At 44.3% G+C, this 18,430-nt stretch overlaps 1 long non-coding RNA gene across 1 annotated transcript in view; it reads right to left on the bottom strand.

Moving 5' to 3' along the window:
* The window catches only part of LOC102157622, a 59,999-nt gene extending 45,270 nt beyond the window's left edge, over positions 1-14,729 (bottom strand). Inside the window, exons 1-2 of the long non-coding RNA XR_002343337.1 lie at positions 14,382-14,729; positions 11,084-11,247 (exon numbers count right to left, since the gene is read on the bottom strand). This is a non-coding gene — a long non-coding RNA (uncharacterized LOC102157622). The remainder of the gene's footprint in view (positions 1-11,083; positions 11,248-14,381) is intronic.

The following is an 18,430-nucleotide window of genomic DNA, read 5'->3' as shown; positions in this document are numbered from 1 at the left end:
ATCTGTGGGCTTTTTTAAAAAAGGCTGATTTCTGGAGTTTCCGTTGTAGTACAGCGAAACAAATCTGACTAGGAACCATGAGGTTGCGGGTTCGATCCCTGGCGTTGCTCAGTGAGTTAAGGATCTGGCATTGCCATGATCTGCTGTGGGTCGCAGATGTGGCTCAGATCTGGCATTGCTGTGGCTGTGATGTAGGCTGGCAGCTGTAGCTCCAATTAGATCCCTAGCCTGGAAACCTCCATATGCTGCAGATGTGGCCCTAAAAAGCTAAAAAAAAAAAAAAAAAAAAAAAAAAAAAGCGCTCTTTTCTCCATATTAATTTCTCTGTAAGTTGCATAATGAACCTGACCAGCTTGTTTTCTGGAAAGAAGGTCGTTCTCTAGCAGAGCCCCACCCTGACTTTCTCCCCCGATCTGTTGATTCTGGGAAGGCATTTTCTTCATCATCTCACACTGGACAGAATAGCATTTGCACTTCTGGGTTAGAATTTGATGTGAATACTTTTGTCATTTATTCTCATTATTTTGATCAGTAATTCAAGCTTCATTTAGTAAAGACTGTAGTTTCATAAACTTTATACAACCTGACAAAAATCAGAGATTTGATGAGAATAATTTTCTTGCTCATTTTCATTATTTTTATCAGTAATAACAATCTAAACAATTTGCAATGTCCTGTTGGCTTGTTTTATTTTGATCAGTAATTAAATCTGAAAAATGTGTAATGAACTCTGCAGATTTTATATGGGTAATGCTTAACAGAAGCTTTGTTTTTCATTATTTTAGCATTTTACAGATTTAAGTAGATTGCTTCTAAAATCTTCTACTTTTCTGTCCCCCCCCCCTTTTTGTGCTTTTTAGGGCCACACCTGCGTCATATGAAGGTTCCCAGGCTAGGGGTCCAATCTGAGCTACAGCTGCCAGCGCACACCACAGCCATAGCAACGCCAGATCTGAGCTGCGTCTTTGACCTACACCACAGCTCACGGCAACTCCAGAACCTTAACCCACTGAGCAAGGCCAGGGATTGAACCTGAAACCCCATGGTTCCTAGTCGGATTTGTTTCCACTGTGCCACGCCAGGAACTCCTTTTTTTCCCCGTTTCTAAGCTCTACTTTTTGTCTTCCTTTGCAATCATATCCTAGAATGTACTTTTTCTCAATGATATAAAGAATTTCTAAAACATAATTGTATCCAAAGGTTATTTGAATATATATTCCTAAAAATTCAAATCAAATACAGAAAACTGAATAAATCATTTTTTCATACATATTTTGACAAAAGTTATTTTTCTGAAATCATCTAAACTGAGCAAGATGTCACAGTAGGAGGTACTAGCCTTCATCCTTCCCCATTAAAAAAACAATAACAATTATAAAATTATTTGCAAGTGCAAATAGCCTTAGGAGGGCTGAAGAACCCAATTAAAAACCAATAGCAACATACGGGAGCAAAAAGTCCTGCACAGAAAGGACTGCTGGGAGATCAGGTCAGCAGAGTCATTGGGGGCAGCGAGAAGGACAAAGAAGGGGGATGGAGAGTAGCAGCCACACAGCAGGTGCCACTGTGGTCCCTGTGGCCTTTACCACCAAGGACCTCAACAGCCCCACAACAGCTGCAGACTTCCCACAGCTCCCATAGCAATTAGGCAAGAAAAATAAATAAAGGGTATCCAACTCAGAAAGGGTAAAATAAAACTGTCTGCAGATGACACAATCTTATATATAGAAAACCCTAAGATGCCACCAAAAACTTTTAAAATAAACAAATTCTAGATAGCTGCAGTATACAATATCAACCTATAAAAATCAGTGGCTTTTCTCTACACTAATACCAAGATAACTGAAAGAGAAATTAGGAAACCAACACCATTTACAACTACATCAAAAACAATAAAATACTTAGGAATAAACTTAATGAGGGAGTAAAAAGACTGAAAACTATAAGACACTGATAAAAAAAAAACTGAAGGAGACACAAACAAATGAAAAGATAGCCCATGTTCATGGATGGGAAGAATTAATATTGTTAAAATAACCATATTATCCGAAGCAATATACAGATGCCACACAATCTGTATTAAAACTCAGTGGCATTTTTCACAGGAATAAAAATATGCTAAGATAGTGGAGTTAAAGCATTCTCAAAAAAGAAAACAAAAAGGTAACTGAAGTGATGGATGTGTTAATTAACTTGACTGTGGTCATCATCCCACAATGTAAACATAGATCAAATCATCATATTGTACATTTCAAATATACATAATTTTCAGAGTTCCCGCTGTGGTTCAGCAGGTTAAGAATTCAACCGCAGTGGCTCAGGTCACTGTGGAGGCTCAGGTTTGATCCCTTGCCTGGCACAGTGGGTTAAAGGATCTGGTGTTGCCACAGGTGGTATAAGTTACAGCTGCAGCTCAGATTCAATCTTTAGCCCCGGAACTTCCAAAAAATATATATATAGATAGGTAGAATTATGTCAACCTCAATAAAACTGGAAAAAAGTAAAAATTAAATAATCTAAACTAATTAAGTGCAAATACAAATCATACTATCAATTTAAATCAAATTTATGAAAATTAAATCTTTACTTATAAAAATGTAATTGAATCTCATTAAGTAGTTTTATCAATGTAACCCTGTTTGTAATTGAGCATTTCAGACCTATAGTTACCAGTGCAAAGAGTCTGTATCTTTACAAATATTGTCCAGACACACAAATGTATAAATTTAGAGTGCTATTATTCAAGAATAAGATGGATCAGGGAGTTCCCGTCGTGGCACAGTGGTTAACAAATCCGACTAGGAACCATGAGGTTGCAGGTTTGATCCCTGGCCTTGCTCAATGGGTTAAGTATCCGGCGCTGCCGTGAGCTGTGGTATAGGCTGAAGACGCGGCTCGGATCTCGACTTGCTGTGGCTGTAGGCCCATGGCTACAGCTCCAATTCGACCCCTAGCCTGGGAACCTCCAAATGCCACGGGAGCAGCCCTAGAAAAGGCAAAAAGACAAAAAAAAAAAGAATAGGATGGATCATCTGATTTTCCTTAGTCACTACATGCAGCTATTGTAAAAACCCTGCTCATTAAGAGTACTTCCAGCCCGTGGGCAGGCTCCTGAAGACGATGTCCAGGAACCTGATGATCAGTGAGGCTGGGAAACAACTTCTGATGATGCAGGAATGAGGATGGTTTTCACAGAGGTGTAAATGAGGGTTCAAGGCAGTGGTGCCCTTGTCTCCTCCTCTCCACATATCCGCCAGCTCACCTCTTCCATGTGCTCCAGGATCAGCCCTGGCACAACCCACAGGTCTCAGCAGCATCTGCAGAGGTCACATCACCTTCTGTTTTGAGGCATTAGGGCAGGAGATGTGGAGAAGCATCTTCTGGGAGCCCGAGGCACTGGCTACGAGAGCAGGTGTTTGGGTTTTGGTGGCATGGAACCCTAGGTCCCAGGGAAAAAGGCCAAGTGGGCTGCTGGTCTCCCCAGACTCAGCGGAAGGGGGGGTCCCCTCTCTCACCTCCTGACCCACTGTCTTGAGGTGCTCTCCTCCCAGCCCTCGCCCTTCTTTCAGCTTCTCTAAGTGTCAACTCTTTCCTGTCCCAGAGTCCTCACCTCGACCTAGAAACACCTCAAATGGCTGCTGCCTCATTCTGTGGGTTTCAACTCAAACACCCGCTTCCTGGGCAGCTGGTCCTGACCTTGCTCCATAAGCTCTCCCCTCCCCCACCTCAGCGCTGCATTACTGCACAGTTCTCTATACAGGACGTCTCAGAACTTGCACTCTATGTACTTAGGGGGGGTTAAGGGTTCTTCTTTATTATCTATATCTTATATGTTGGATATCAGAGCCATGGGAAAGGACCAAGAAGCAAAAAATAGCTGCTTTTTTTTCTTTAAGCTATTAGCACAAAATAGGAACTCCATGAATATGTGTGGGAGGGAGAAGGGGAAAGAGACTGGAAAATTCTCCAGAGGTGGGAATTATTTATGGATCAATTCTCCACTTAAAAATACTTCTAGAGATGACTGGTCATTAGCCCATCATGTTTTAATAGTTCTGCTGCAGAAAACTAAAACTGAGAACAGGTCATCAATAATGCACCACAAAACCATGCTGTTCTTTCCACAGACTGAACATCAGAAGAGTCAAGTTCACACGCTCTTCTGCTTCCCAGCCAGGTGTCTGTCTGGTCTCCGTGTGGATGCATCGGGGAGCAGCCGCCTGGAGGCAGGCCTACACCAAGCCTGGCGGGGCTGCCAGCCCTCAGCAAATCCCTACTTTTACCCCTCAGCACCCCAACTGCTGCCCTGGCGGCTCCTTTAAGATTCCAACAGAGCTCAAACTTCTCTCCTATCTCTTGGGCTAATTTCCTCCAGGAAAAGGAAAAAAGCTCAAATTTCTTTTTTTTCTTTCCTTTTCACAGCCACACCTGTGACATATGCCAGGGCAATGCCAGATCCAAGCTGCATCTGCAACCTACACCGAAGCCAGAGGATCCTTAACCCACTGATCAAGGCCAGGGATCAAACCTGCATCCTCACAGATACTATGTCAGGTTCTTAACCTGCCGCGCCACAAAGGGAACGCCTCAAATTTCTTAACAATTAGTTTGCAACTCAAGCTACCCTTGTCATTATACATATTTTATAAATACGTAAGTGAATATGTTCCTAAAATTAAAAACTCCATCAAAACTGACTCCTTGTCACAATTAATTAGGAAATCTCTCATCCTTTACAAGTATCAGGAAAGTTAATTTTAAAATTGGATCCCTTAGCCCCAACTTCCCCTGGTGGTTTAGTTTAACAAGATTATAGACCAGCAGGAGAGAACAAGACACTTAATGAAGTCACCCCAGCTCATAAAGTTAGTATGGTTTACTGAGCTGTTAAACACACACGCATACACACACACACACACACTCCTTATGCAATGCAATAAACAGCCTTTTGTTCTAAATATAAATACTGTTTAACTCACACTTCTGAGTACAGAAATAGAATGAATCCTTTAAGAATCTGTCACTGGGTGTGAGACAAACATCTACCCTGCCATGGACTCAAATGAGGTTGTTGTGACAGGATGAAGTGCGCGAACTGTAACGTGCATGCCCTGTCATGAGGTTTAGGACACATGGGATTTGGAAGCACATTGTTCACAAAGCAGCTTGTTAGTGAAGTGGACCTGGGGCATCTGAAAGGCCAGCACGAACATCCACGTCGTGCAGTGTGCGTGCTGTCCGGGCACCAGCAGTGGGTGTGCTGGGCTCAAAGCCAGCCTCTAGGTCCCAGGGAGGCTGCCTTCTAGAACAGCAAAGCCTGTGAGCCTTAGTTCACAGAGAAGCCCCGTCCCCAGCCCGCTTCCCCAGTGGTCATCGTACTGTTCAGCAGCTTGTCACTCTATGCGAGCCACACTGCCAGGCTTTGTGCTATTTCCAAGTGCCAGGTTCACAGACGCCCCAGGACACCTGCTGTTGTGAGGACCTATTTCTGCCACGAACCGGATGACTTTGGTCTCCTGCACCTGGAACGTGGAGTGAGGAAAAATCCCCATCAAAGGGATTCTTCACTTTGCTCATCTCCAGTCAAGCAGTGTCAGCCATGACTTTGTTATCAACTCTGACAAAGAGTCAGGGTAGGCTGCACAGTAGTTATATTTTTAAATTTACATGTATGTTTATTTATTATATATAGTTTAAAATAAAAGGCTAAGGTTGAAAGTTCTCAAAAGACTTGTCCATGTCAGAATTAAAATTAAAACTCCCTTTTTCTGGAGTTCCTTCTTTAAGGCTCTCGCTACCACATGCAATGACTGTACCTACTTTATCTAAAATATTTTTATCCACCCCAGTGCCTCCAAAGTTTAGAATTTGATAAAATGTATTCCAAAAATGCTCGCTGAAAAAAAAATAGACTGCAGAAAATTTCGCTTAATTTAAAATGACTTCTTACAGATTAAAATGGTTTCCTTTACACTTAATACTCATAATGTATTGCATACACACACCAACACACTCATGGTTTTAAAAATATGCCTTCTGGGGAAGCCTTGAAATATCTGCTCAGAGCAACTGGGGCCAGGGAATTTTAGTATATAAGGTTAACAAAGAATACAGGAAATATCCCTAACACCATACACAAAAATAAACTCAAAATGGATTAAAGACCTAGATATAAGAGCAGACACTATAAAACTCTTAGAGGAAAACATAGGCCAAACACTCTCTGACATAAACAACAGCAATATCTTCTCAGATCCACCTCTTAGAGTAATGACAGTAAAAACAAAAATAAACAAATGGGACCTGATCAAACTTAAAAGTTTCTGCACAGCAAAGGAAACCCTCAAAAAAACGAAAAGACAACCCACAGAATGAGAGAAAATCTTTGCAAATGAATCAAGTGACAAGGGATTAAGCTCCAAAATTTATAAACACTTTATGCAGCCCAATACCGAAAAAACAAACAACCCCATCAAAAAATGGGCAGAAGATCTAAGCAGACAGTTCTCCAAAGAAGACATACAGATGGCCAAAAAACACATGAAAAGATGTTCAACATTACTCATTATTAGAGAAATGCAAATCAAAACCACTCTGAGGTACCACCTTATACCAGCCAGAATGGCCATCATCCAAAAGTCTACAAACAATAAGTGCTGGAAAGGGTGTGGAGAAAAAGGAACCCTAGTACACTGTTGGTGGGATTGTAAATTGGTCCAACCACTGTGGAAAACAGTATGGAGATGCCTCAGAAAACTAAACATAGAACTACCATTTGATCTAGCAATCCCACTCCTGGGTATCTATCCAGAGAAAACCATGACTCGAAAAGATCCATGTACTCCAATGTTCATTGCAGCACTATTTACAATAGCCAAGACATGGAAACAACCTAAATGTCCATCGACAGAGGAGTGGATCTAGAAGATGTGGTACATATACACAATGGAATATTACTCTGCCATTAAAAGGAACGAAATACCAGCATTTTTAGCAACACGGATGGACCTAGAAATTATCATGCTAAGTGAAGTCAGCCATACAATGAGACACGAACATCAAAAACTTTCACTGACATGTGGAATCCGAAAAAAGCACAGAATGAACTTCCTTGCAGAACAAATACTGACTCACAGACTTTGACAAACTTATGGTCTCCAAAGTAGACAGTTTGGGGGGTGGGGGGAATGTGCTGGGGTTGTGGGATGGAAATCCTATAAAATTGGATTGTGATGATCATTGTACAACTACAAATGTAATAAATTCATTGAGTAATATAAAAAAAAGAATACAGGAAATAAAAGTAAAGCATCTCTAAGAGTAAAACAATGAATGGGGTTCTGCTTTAAAATGTTCAATTTCCATGCATCTTCCTGGGCACACATCTTTTGAGTAAAATGAGATAGAAGAAGCATACATCCACCCCAACTTTCTCATTTCACAAATGAGAGAATGAAGGCCAAGGGGAAACGTCTGTCACAGCCACACTGAGATGTAATTTGCACACCTAAAGTCTCAGCCATTCAATGCGTAGAGCTGAGTGGTTTTTAGTGTACTGGCAGAGTTGTGCAGCAATCTCCATTTCCAGATTTTAGAATATTTTCATCACCCAAAAGGCCATCCCAACCCATCACACCCCACATTCACGTCATCACACAACTCCTTAGCAGTGGCACTCCCATACGCTCACTCCCCACCCCACCCCTGACAATCAAGAGCCAACATTCCTGTCTCTATGGATGTGTCTATTCCGGACATATATATATAAATAAAACCAGATCATCCAGGCCGGTGTATCAAGAAATCTGAGGCGTTCCCGTTCCCGTTGTGGCTCAGCAGGTTAAGAACCTGACATAGCTCTTACCTGGTACAGGCTAAGCTCCTTATACTTAGCAAACTGTTTTCCAGCGCCATCCACACCGAAGCAGGAATCAGCCAGTAAAACTCCCTTTCACTGCCAGGTAACATTCCACCGCATGGAAAGAACACATTTTCTTTATCCGCTTATCTGCTGAAGGGCATCCGGAACGTATCCTGATAAATAAAACTACGACGAACATCCCTGTACCACCTTTTGTGTGGAACGATGTTGCTGTTTTTCTTGGTTATTTGCCCAGGACTGGGACCAAAGGCTCATACAGTGATTTCATGTTCAACACTTCAAGCAACCAGCATGCTGTTCTCCAACACACTGCATCCCACCAGGGCCTTGCTCGCACGTGTCAGCCCCTGTCCTTCGTGGGTTAAGCTGTAGCTCCTTCTGGCTTTGATCTGCATTTCCTTAATGACCCAGGAAGCTGAGCGTCTCCTGACGGGCTTTACTGGCCATCTGTATATCTTCTTTCAAAAAACAGCTCTTCAAATATGTTGCTCAATTCTGATGGGGTTATCTACTGTTTTTATTGTTGAGGTGGAAGAGCTCTGTATTGTGTTTACTAAAGACTCGTCAGATACAGGATTTGAAAAATGTCTCCCATTGTCTCATCGCTTTTTGATGATGTCCCTTGAGGTGCAAAAGTTGTTCATTTTGAGAGTTCCCACTGTGGCTCAGCAGTACCAAACCCGACTAGCATCCAGGAGGACGCAGGTTCCATCCCTGGCCTCGTTCAGTGGGTTAAGGACCGGCATTGCTGTGAGCTGTGGTGTGGGTTGCAGACGCACCTCGGATCTGGCATTGCTGTGATTGTGGTGCAGGCCAGCCAGCTGTAGCTCTGATTCGACCCCTAGCCTGGGACCCTCCATATTACACATGTGTGGCCCTAAAAAGCAAAAAAAAAAAAAAAAAAAGTCGTTAATTTTGATGAAGAACAATTTATCTATTTGTTCCTTCTGTCTCTGTGCTTTTGGTGCCATGTCCAAGGCTCCATTGCCTAACCCAGGACTATGAAGGGACATGGTGGAGGTGGGACCCTCGGGGGACCCCAGACCCCCCCTGGGGGGGGAGAGAAGGTCACCACCCTCCACATTCCCTTCCAGCCAGCTTTCTGCACTGGGATCCCTCTGGGAGGTCAGGTGTAACAGATCACTTTGCTACAGTTTTACCAGATAAGTTACCTTTATTTCCCATTTATCACATTCAACATTCTCTAAGAAAAAGGGTATCTTGAAACATTCACATTCAAAAGTCCTTCCACTAGGCATATATGATTTAGGCCATTTCCAGCAGCGGTCCATTTGATATGAGTAGTTTATTCAAGGCTACTCCACTGAACTGAATCCTTATGTCCAACATGAAAAAGTGGTTTGCAGTCCTTGCCTTTTTTATGAAACACTCACTTAAAAATGAGCATTGCTTCTGAACATAATAGCCCAAAAAATCTTAAGCAACATGTAAACTGATACTAGAAAAGATGGTTACTATGTAGAAGATGATTTTAAAAAGAGCATCAAATACTAATTGTAGTGTAATTTCAATACAGCACTTTGAAATGAATGTTTTTCTTAATCTATTAAAGTATAATGTATAGGAAGTCATTTAAAAACTCTAATTTTTACAGTTTAATGGTAACTGAAACACTTCATAATATTCGGAACTTGAAGTGAATTTTCAAAGTGAGGTCTGTGTCTTAACCTAACCACTATTTTGTTTTGGAAAAATATCAGAATTTTTCTCCCCACTTAACAGCAATAATGTCAAACCTCAAAAGATTAAAAGCAACATAACTTCCAGTGGTACTCATTAATTAATTGTTAGAAATGTTTTACTGACATTTTTTTAGGCAAGAAATAGATTTATTAAGATAGGACGCTTGTGAGAGATGCAAGCAGGCAGGCAAGGAGGCTCTGCCCTAATTGTCATTTTTATTTTTATTATTTTATTTTTTTTTCTTCTGTCTTTTAGGGCCACACCTGTAGGCTGACAGCTGCAGCTCCAATTCAACCCCTAGCCTGGGAACCTCCATACGCCACCGGTGCAGCCCTAAAAAAAAATTCTACATGAAATTGTATTTTGCATGAAATTCATTCCAGGAAGGGCCTCTGAAATTCTAAGATTTCAGAGTGATTTATTTTCTTCCAAAATTAAATATGTACATAAGAATAACGTAGCTTTTATGGGGCTTATTCTCCCACAAATTATGTTGAATGTATGTTTATACAATAGTTATTTACATAGGTAGCTGGCTTACTAATTAATATCTTTCCCTCCACAAAGGCCTTTAGTGAAAATTTACAGGCTGATCTAATTACTGAAAAAACAGAACTCAGCAGTTTAAGGGTAAGAACAGAGCTAGAGAAATTTTGTATCCTCAATAGAGAAAAGGTTACATGGAGAAAAGGTAGAAAATCAATGGCTCTAATACTTATTAACTTTATCGTGAAATTAATCAATCAAGAAAAACACCAATGCCAGCTCAGCCCACTGCCCCAGCCACGGCCATGCACGCCTTCCTGATTCTTCACAGGACCCCCCCATGTCACCTGACCAGGACTCTCCTTGACCAGAAGGAACGATGCCCAGGCCTCCCTGAGCCCTATTCTCCCCAGGCCCCAGCCTTGCACACCCCCCACGCCTGCCCCCAGGAGGACCTCACCCCCACGTCTGCCCTCAGCCATCGTCCACTCATCCTGCCATGACCTCCAGCCCATGTTCAGAGTGGACCCCAGTCCCCATAGCCCAGGGGGCCTCCCACCTGCTGTGGCTCCTGAATGACAAGACACCTTCCTGAGCTCCAGTGTCACAATTTGTCTTTTTGTCCCCCCCATCTTGTTCTAGTTTGAATACCAGCCCATGACAAATATGGGCATAAAGCCCCCAGCACCTGCCGTCCCCACCACCCTTAGCCGCTGTGTCCTTTGCCACAGGTTTACCCGAGTCCTGATCCTTCGCCGTGGGCTTACCCGAGTCCTGATTCTGGCTTTATGGGTTTTTCTCTGAAGTTAAAGTAAAGTAAATATGTAAGTAAGACGCACTATCGTGCCCCGGGTGTTTAAACGACAGAACAGCCTGGAACCCCGTCATCAGTCATCAGGGCAGGAAAACACTGACTTCCCCCCACTTGCCTAGGAGGGTGACTGACGGCATGACCTGGCCCCTTGGAACCTGTTCCCACATTTCTGAAGCAGGAATATCACTGTCACCTACCGCAGAGGGTGGCCGTGAGCATTAGTGTCAAAACACATCAGAGGCTTGGGAAGGGGCTTGGAAAGCTGTAATCCTCCATAAATGCCAGCTGCCAAAATCACCAAAAGGAGAAGCCACTCCATGGCTGCCACGGGGTCTGTGGTGCCAGATAACTAATCACCAACCTGCAACAGAAGAAGGGGGTCAAACTTCATGGACCGTCCACTTTCACGCTCAGGTCTCCAGTTCCTGATAACACCCTTTTCACCCACATTCTGGTTTGTGCCAAGCGCACAGGTTGCGTGAGGGGAGCTGGGGTGCAGTGAATGGATTCTCCGGTGTGTGTGCTGGAAACGCAAAGGGCACAGAGATGAGCACGTCCACAGACCCGAGACCTGACTACACGCTTAGTGATGACCGACACTGTCCAACCCGACTCCCACCCTCACTCCTGTGCAGCCTCTGGCGGCAGGGGGGCAGGGTGGAAGGAGGGTGCTCCCCGCCAGGCTCTGCTCCCCAGGAAGCTAGGCACTCTGTCCATACCCTCCTCACTGCAAAAAGCACACTATTTGCCCAGGGCGTGGTTCCCATGGATCAGGGCCCTCTGCGCACTTTCTGCTCGTTATTTGTTCCAGACCCACAACTTTTCAAGTTACATATTATCATTACTGCAGAGAAAGAGATAGGCTCCAGGAGACAGTGTTCCCCTCCCCGAAGATCCCAGGGGGACTCAGCAGAGCCAGGATCCAGCTCAAAACAACCCAGCTCCTTTCCTGCTGCGTGGCCTCCCACACCTTCACTTTCAAAGAAAAGATTGGGATAATTCCTAAAACAGCCTCTTATGTCTTCTTTTTGGCATCCCAATTCCTGCCAGAAGCTGTATTTGATTTATGATTCAGTTTTTGCAAGTATTCGTTCCCAAAATTATGCTCTTTTACTTTCTAAAGAACACAGTGAGTTTTGTTATTTACAGGTCTGAGACTTGACAAGCCAGGAAGAACTTCCATGCTGGTGACAAGTTTTCCCTGAATCTCGACTTTATTTCTATTTCAGGGGCATCACCCAGACCTGGCTCTGATATGACTCTAAAAGGCCACATCCACTGATAACTGAAAACAAAAATTTTACAATAAATTAACAATAATGAGAGGTGGGTAGTGAAAGGATAACACTGCAGTCAGATTTAGAGAAATGAGACGGTCTTTTGTCCACAGGTCCGCAGTTTCTCATCGGCACACAGGCTCTATGTAATTAGAATTAGAACAGCCCCCTCCCCTTCCCACGCACCATAAATCAAAGCCCAAGGCACTGTACACCTTAGCTTTCAAAGGCTGAATGACCTCTTTTTTTAGAATTTTTATCTTAATCAGTTGGTTATGGTCTTTCACAATATTGTTTGCTTGCAACAATATAATGTAATCCTATGTCAAGGTTTTTCGGCCCAGATTTTGCGGTAGAGGCCAGTCTGTAGAGACTTGGCATGTATTTCTCAGCCTGTACAGCATTTCTCCAAGAGGGATCTCAAGCTGAGGGTTCTGGGGCTAACTCTAAACTACAGACAGGCATGGTCAAGCCTTATCCTTTGAAAAGATGTAATTGGCTGCTAATATTTAAAAGTGAGGGAATTTTTTTTTTTTTTTTTTTTTTGTCTTTTTGCCTTTTCTAGGGCTGCTTCTGCGGCTTATGGAGGTTCCCAGGCTAGGGGTAGAGTTGGAGCTGTACCGCCGGCCTACGCCAGAGCCACAGCAATGTGGGATCTGAGCCACGTCTGCGACCTACACCACAGCTCATGGCAACGCCAGATCCTTAACCCACTGGGTAAGGCCAGGGATTGAACCCACAACCTCATGGTTTCTAGTCGGATTCGTTAACCACTGTGCCACGACAGGAAGTCCTAAAAGTGAAGGAATTTCATTTGGGACTTCCATATTTTCCCAAAAAATACAGTCAGCTCACTAACAGCAGGCCCCCATCCCAGGGCAGTGCTCCCTCCGCCACTGCCTGCCCCTTAGACAGCACTTCTGCTGCCCTTCTCCACCACACTCACCAAACCTGGCCTTTCATCCACCCCACTCCCCTCAAATTACTTGCCAGTCAGGTGCCAGCTTCCCCCCAGGTGCCAGCTTCCCCTAGGTAGGCAGGTATCTGGGCTGGCAGCTCTGCCCTGCACCCACTATAAGCGCCTCAGGAATAAAGTGGGCACCTCCCAGCACTGGACAGGGCCTGACTCTTTTCTAAGTGTTAACCTGCACTAAGGCCTGTACCTCAGGATAACCCAGGAGGCCAGCGCTGCTAACATTTCCTCTTTACAGACTGAGAAACCGAGACACCAAGGAATTAGGAACGTGCCCAAGGCCACACACACACATCGTCTGTGACGGCGCCAGGCTGGTGAGTGGGCCGGGCTCCAGGACCAAGGGCCCTCTGGCTGTATTGCTCAGCCCTCGGTCTTGGAAGGAAGACTGCATAACCAAGGGGACAATGACCCTCCCCTTCCGCTCAGCGTCCTGGGGCGGATGTCTAGGCGGGCTGACTTCAGTGCCCTCCCAGGCACTTTGACTAAACAGAACTGACAGGGACAGGACATAGGAGCAGACCCAGCACCACGGCCCTGACGCTGCCCTCTGACCACCCCACAGAGAGGGGCCCCAGGCTCGAGAATCCGTCCTGTTAGAGTTTGGTGTAGGTCAGTTCCGTATTTACAAGCATACGAAATTAATAAATACTAAATAAAAATGAATATGAAGATGTAGGGGCTATGAAGATGTGGTTTTATGTGTGACCACCAACCGCAACTTCAACTTTCATTACCAAGCAAGATCCGCCTTTCAGGACTCTGAGCACAATCCAGACAGCGCTGACCTTCCTACCCGGCGTCCAAAGGCGGTCCTGGGCCGTCTCTGTCCCCAGGGGCCTGGAGCGGGGAGGCCTCCCTCTCTTTGAGGCGAGGAGCAACATCAGACAGGCCAGTGGGCACCGGGAGGCCCTCCAGGCGGCCCGGCGGCTCCGCAGCCCCCACTTACTTTTCCTCTCTTGGGGCATTGAAAATTGTAATAAAAGGTTTGCGCTCCAGACACATTAATCTACATGCCACCTCCGTGACACAGATTTCTCATGTCCACACCGAAGACAAGGAAGTAGGATCTGAACCTAGGCCCTTCTAACCCTACGTTCTGGTTCATTCTCCATCGTGGAGTGCCAGCGGGGAGGGCCAGGGAGTCGGCCCGGCGAGGCCGGTGCCCCGCGCTCAGGGACTGGTTGGAGGGGGAAGGGCGGGAGCGGCGCTCTGGGGACCGCGGGCATCGAGGGCATCGCCCACCTGGAGGCGATGGGTGGCCAGGCCCCGCAGGGACGCACGGCGAACTGGGGTCCTGCTCCGAGGCCAAAGGAGACGTTTCCAAACGGAACAGACGCACGTTCGCCCCCTGAAGAGGAGGCATGATGGGGAGGGAGCGGCGACGAAGGGACTAACCAGGGCTCCAGGCAGGAGAATTACCCAAGGAATAAAGACGAAATTTCTCCGTGGCAAGCTCTGAAAGAAGCTAGCGAGAAGGATTCGTGGGGCAGAGCCCCTCATTTCACCGCAGAGCGCCTGTTTCCTAGTCTAAGCGCAGCGCACCGAAGCTGCTAGAAAGTGAGAAACCCCCTCCGCTGCTGCTCCCGGGAGCGCGCGAGGGGGGGCACGCGCTCAGCAGGTGCATGCGCGGCCCGGAAGGGGGCGCGCGCTTCCGGGCAAGAATCCACTCTCAAAAGCCTCCCCGCGGAGGAACCCAAGAAGTCGTACGTGTACTGCGTACGTGGCGTGAGCCCAGCCCTCAACCTCAGCCAGGCTTCGGAAGCTCACGCTAATTATTAATAACATCCACGCAGGACAGACTTTCTTCTTTTTATCGGGTACCATTCCCAAATCCTAAAGGGCAGGTTAGTTCTGATGGGCTGATCCAGCCCACAGTAGCCTTCCCCGCTCCAAACTGCTCTTCAGAAGCGGTCTCCTGAGATTTCTCTTGTCACGTAGTTGGTAAAGGATCAATTTGTCACTGCTGAAACTTACGGTCATTGCTCAGCCGCCAGTTCGTTCCCTGGCCCGGGAACTTCCGCCTGCTGGGGGCGGGGCCAAATAAGTGGTTTCTTTTCCTTCCCTATATTCCACTCCTGAAAACCCACAGCCCTCTAGTAGGAGACTGCAACCTGCTACTTCTGATTGCTTACTTTACTATGCACCTTTAGCCCTGCGTGTGAGCCGAGTTCACGCGGCCGCTCGTGGAACAGACACGCGCGCACACGCGAGTAATCCGGGAGCCTCCAGACGCGCTGCTGGTGCGTGGGCACGGGCGCGATGCACTGAGGCGGCAGGGGTCAGTCTCTTCCGGGACTCTGGTGGAAACGGCAGGCTTCTTCAATATGCCGTGCAGGTATACTTGTACTTTTTAGTCACTCTGAAGCAAATACTTAAGAAAGCCTTTTGGTTTTTATCTTTAAAGACTGAAATTTTCAAATTTCATCCCTGAAATAGAACTTTTAAAAATGTAAAAAAGTAAAACTTGAATGTTCAATTTAGGCAACAATCTCAGATGACCGACCAGTCGGGGAGAAAAAGGCAGTGAGTGGAGAACGTTTTCAGATTTTATCAATCTTAGGAGGAAAAACAAATTCATTGGCCTTCTCTTAATTTTTCAGTCTCTTTACATTCTACTGTAGGTAAATACTGCCCTCTTTTGGCAAAATGTTCCAATTTGAAATACGTGTGGGTTTTTTAACACAAAAATCAAAAGAAAAAACTCCATTTTCATGAACAAGAATGATGTGTTTGAAAAAAACCTGAACGACGCTTGACATCGTTGGTGGATCTCTTATTGTCTCCATCAGTAAACCAAGAAGTCAGCTTTTTCCTCGCAGGCCCAGTGCTGCACTTACAGTGCTCCTGAAATGTGGAGGGCTTAGAAGAGGCATGCAGGTTTGTGCACTTGTCTCAGTTCAAAATATATTACATTGTACTTGTGGGGTATTTTTTTTCGGAAGACTAAAAACTTTCTACTTTAGAAACTAAGCTGATGGTGAGAAGAGAAGCAAAACCCTACTGTTAGCAACCGTGAGTAGGCTAGCTAGGAACTGCAAGGCCCACAGAAGCACACCGTGAATGCCACAGCCGCGTGCTGGCTGTTGGGTCTTCCCCACAGGCCTTAGGACAGCTCTCCAGCAGAAAACTGTGTGTGCTAGACCGTGTTAAAAACATTTTACACACACACGGGTGTGCTGAGTGAAGAAGTTAGTAAGACAGACATATACAAGAGCAGAGTGAAAATGGGAAGCCAGCAGGCTAAGTTAACACTGGAGGCTTGTTCAGCTGGAGTATTTGCTTAACCAAGTGAACTTCAGACTTGGGGGTAGCAGGACTACAAGGAGGAGGAAAAAGCCCTTTCCTATGGGGGGATCGTCTTAACTGGAAGGCCCCCATTAAGTGCATTAAGGATGAACTGGAAATAATCCACCTATCCCCAGGGAACACAAATAAAATTGCCTCTTCCAAAACTTGCTATGAGGGGGGAGTACAACCCTCGTGAAGAGGTGATATCCCCACATCAGGGTCCCATGGGTGTCCAGGGCACTCTCCCTGGTGCTGTGAAAACCTTAGATCCAGGACTTTGTTTAAAGAGGACAAAAGCTAGCAGTGCTTCTGACAAAAATTAGGCCTCTCAAAGTCTCATAGATAAGGCACCACAACACAAGGCTTAGTCAAAGCCTAAAAAACAGGGAGTCATGATAGCTGGCTGTTATAAACACCATGAGCAGAAGCCACCTTAGGGTCCAGATCATGGAATTAGATGTGGAATATAAAATAATTAGATTAGTACATTTATCAAATTGAAATAAAATAATTTTTAAAAACCCAGACATTAAAACTCACCATAAGGGTTTAACAGCAGATTTAAAGCAAGTGAAGACAGAATTAGTGATTGGATGATTATATTTGAAGAAATTACTTAGAATCCAATGCTGAGACAAGAGGTTGAGAAAACATCTGTAAGAAAAGAAAGTAGCCAAGAATTTTCAGAACTGATTAAAGAGGCCACCCCATACACCTATAAGACAAACAACAGGGAGGATAAAAGAAAAAACCTAATACCCAGGCACATTATACAAGACTACAAAAAAATAACAATGTCAAGGCAAAATTGTAAAAACACGAGATATAAACCAAATAACCCTCAAAGGAATGGCTATCAGTGGACTTCTCAATAGCTACAATGAAAACCAGTATGCAGAGAATTTTGTCCTAGAGAAAATAGTCATCCTAAAATTGTGTGTCATGTTTTTCAAGCATAAAGACAATTTTTTTCAGAGAGACAAAACTAAGAGTTTTAACTACCCAGTGCCTTTCACTAAAGAAATTTAAAAAGATATACTTCAGGCAAAAGGAAACTGAGATGAATCTAAGAAGTCAAGAAGTAACAAAAAAGTGTAAACATGGAAGAAAAGCTAGCTAAATGTCAATCAGAAAGATGACAGATGGTGTTCTACAAGAGTTTACAATCTGGACCTAGAAGACATGACACACACTGCATGTAACTGATACAGTGACGTCAGCAGTGAACATTCTACAGCAACTAGTGTCACTGAGAACGAGATGAGTGACTTCAGACTTTGAGAAGCATGGTGATGGTGATGTATTAAAATGTCGAGAGCAATAAAATAGCAGTCAAAAAGAGCAAAAAACCAAAAAAAAAATCAATCATCAAACATTTTAAAAAGATGTAAAGCACAAAATATTCTGTAGTTAATACTTCAAATGAATGTACAAGGATGAATGCTTCAGGTAAATCTCAATTTTTTTTAAAGAAATGTACCTTTGTAAAGTAACAAACACCTAAAACACAAAAATACAGAAAAGGTTGGAAATAAACATTTAAACAAACTAGGTGACTACTGACCAAAAGAAAACCGCTCTGTATCAGACCAGACTTTGAAACAAAAAATATAAAGAGGGTTCCTACACAATGTTAAAGGTCCAATCATGACACAGTGTCATATAATAAATCACATCAAAATAGACAAAGCAAAAACTGAAAAGATCTATAAAGAACTGACATTCCATCATCAAAGTGACAGCCTCTGCCAAAAACTTACAGATGGTGTAAGCACACACAAAAATTTTTTACTTAATCCTGTATTTGATTTGAATTAAAAACTTGGTTCAACTGAGATTTATAGAACACTATACTGAACTGCAGAGTATATATTCTTTTGAAGCACACCTAGCCATCTGTTAAAAATGACTGTACTGGAGTTCCCCTCGTGGCTCAGCAGAATGTATCAGACTAGTATCCCTGAGGATGCAGGCTCAATCCCTGGCCTTGCTTAGTGGGTTGG

This window comes from Sus scrofa, chromosome 4 (assembly GCF_000003025.6).
Source record: "Sus scrofa isolate TJ Tabasco breed Duroc chromosome 4, Sscrofa11.1, whole genome shotgun sequence".
Classification (NCBI taxonomy): domain Eukaryota; kingdom Metazoa; phylum Chordata; class Mammalia; order Artiodactyla; family Suidae; genus Sus; species Sus scrofa.
Note: the sequence above shows the minus strand (reverse complement) of the source record. Positions and strands in the feature narration are given on the sequence as shown.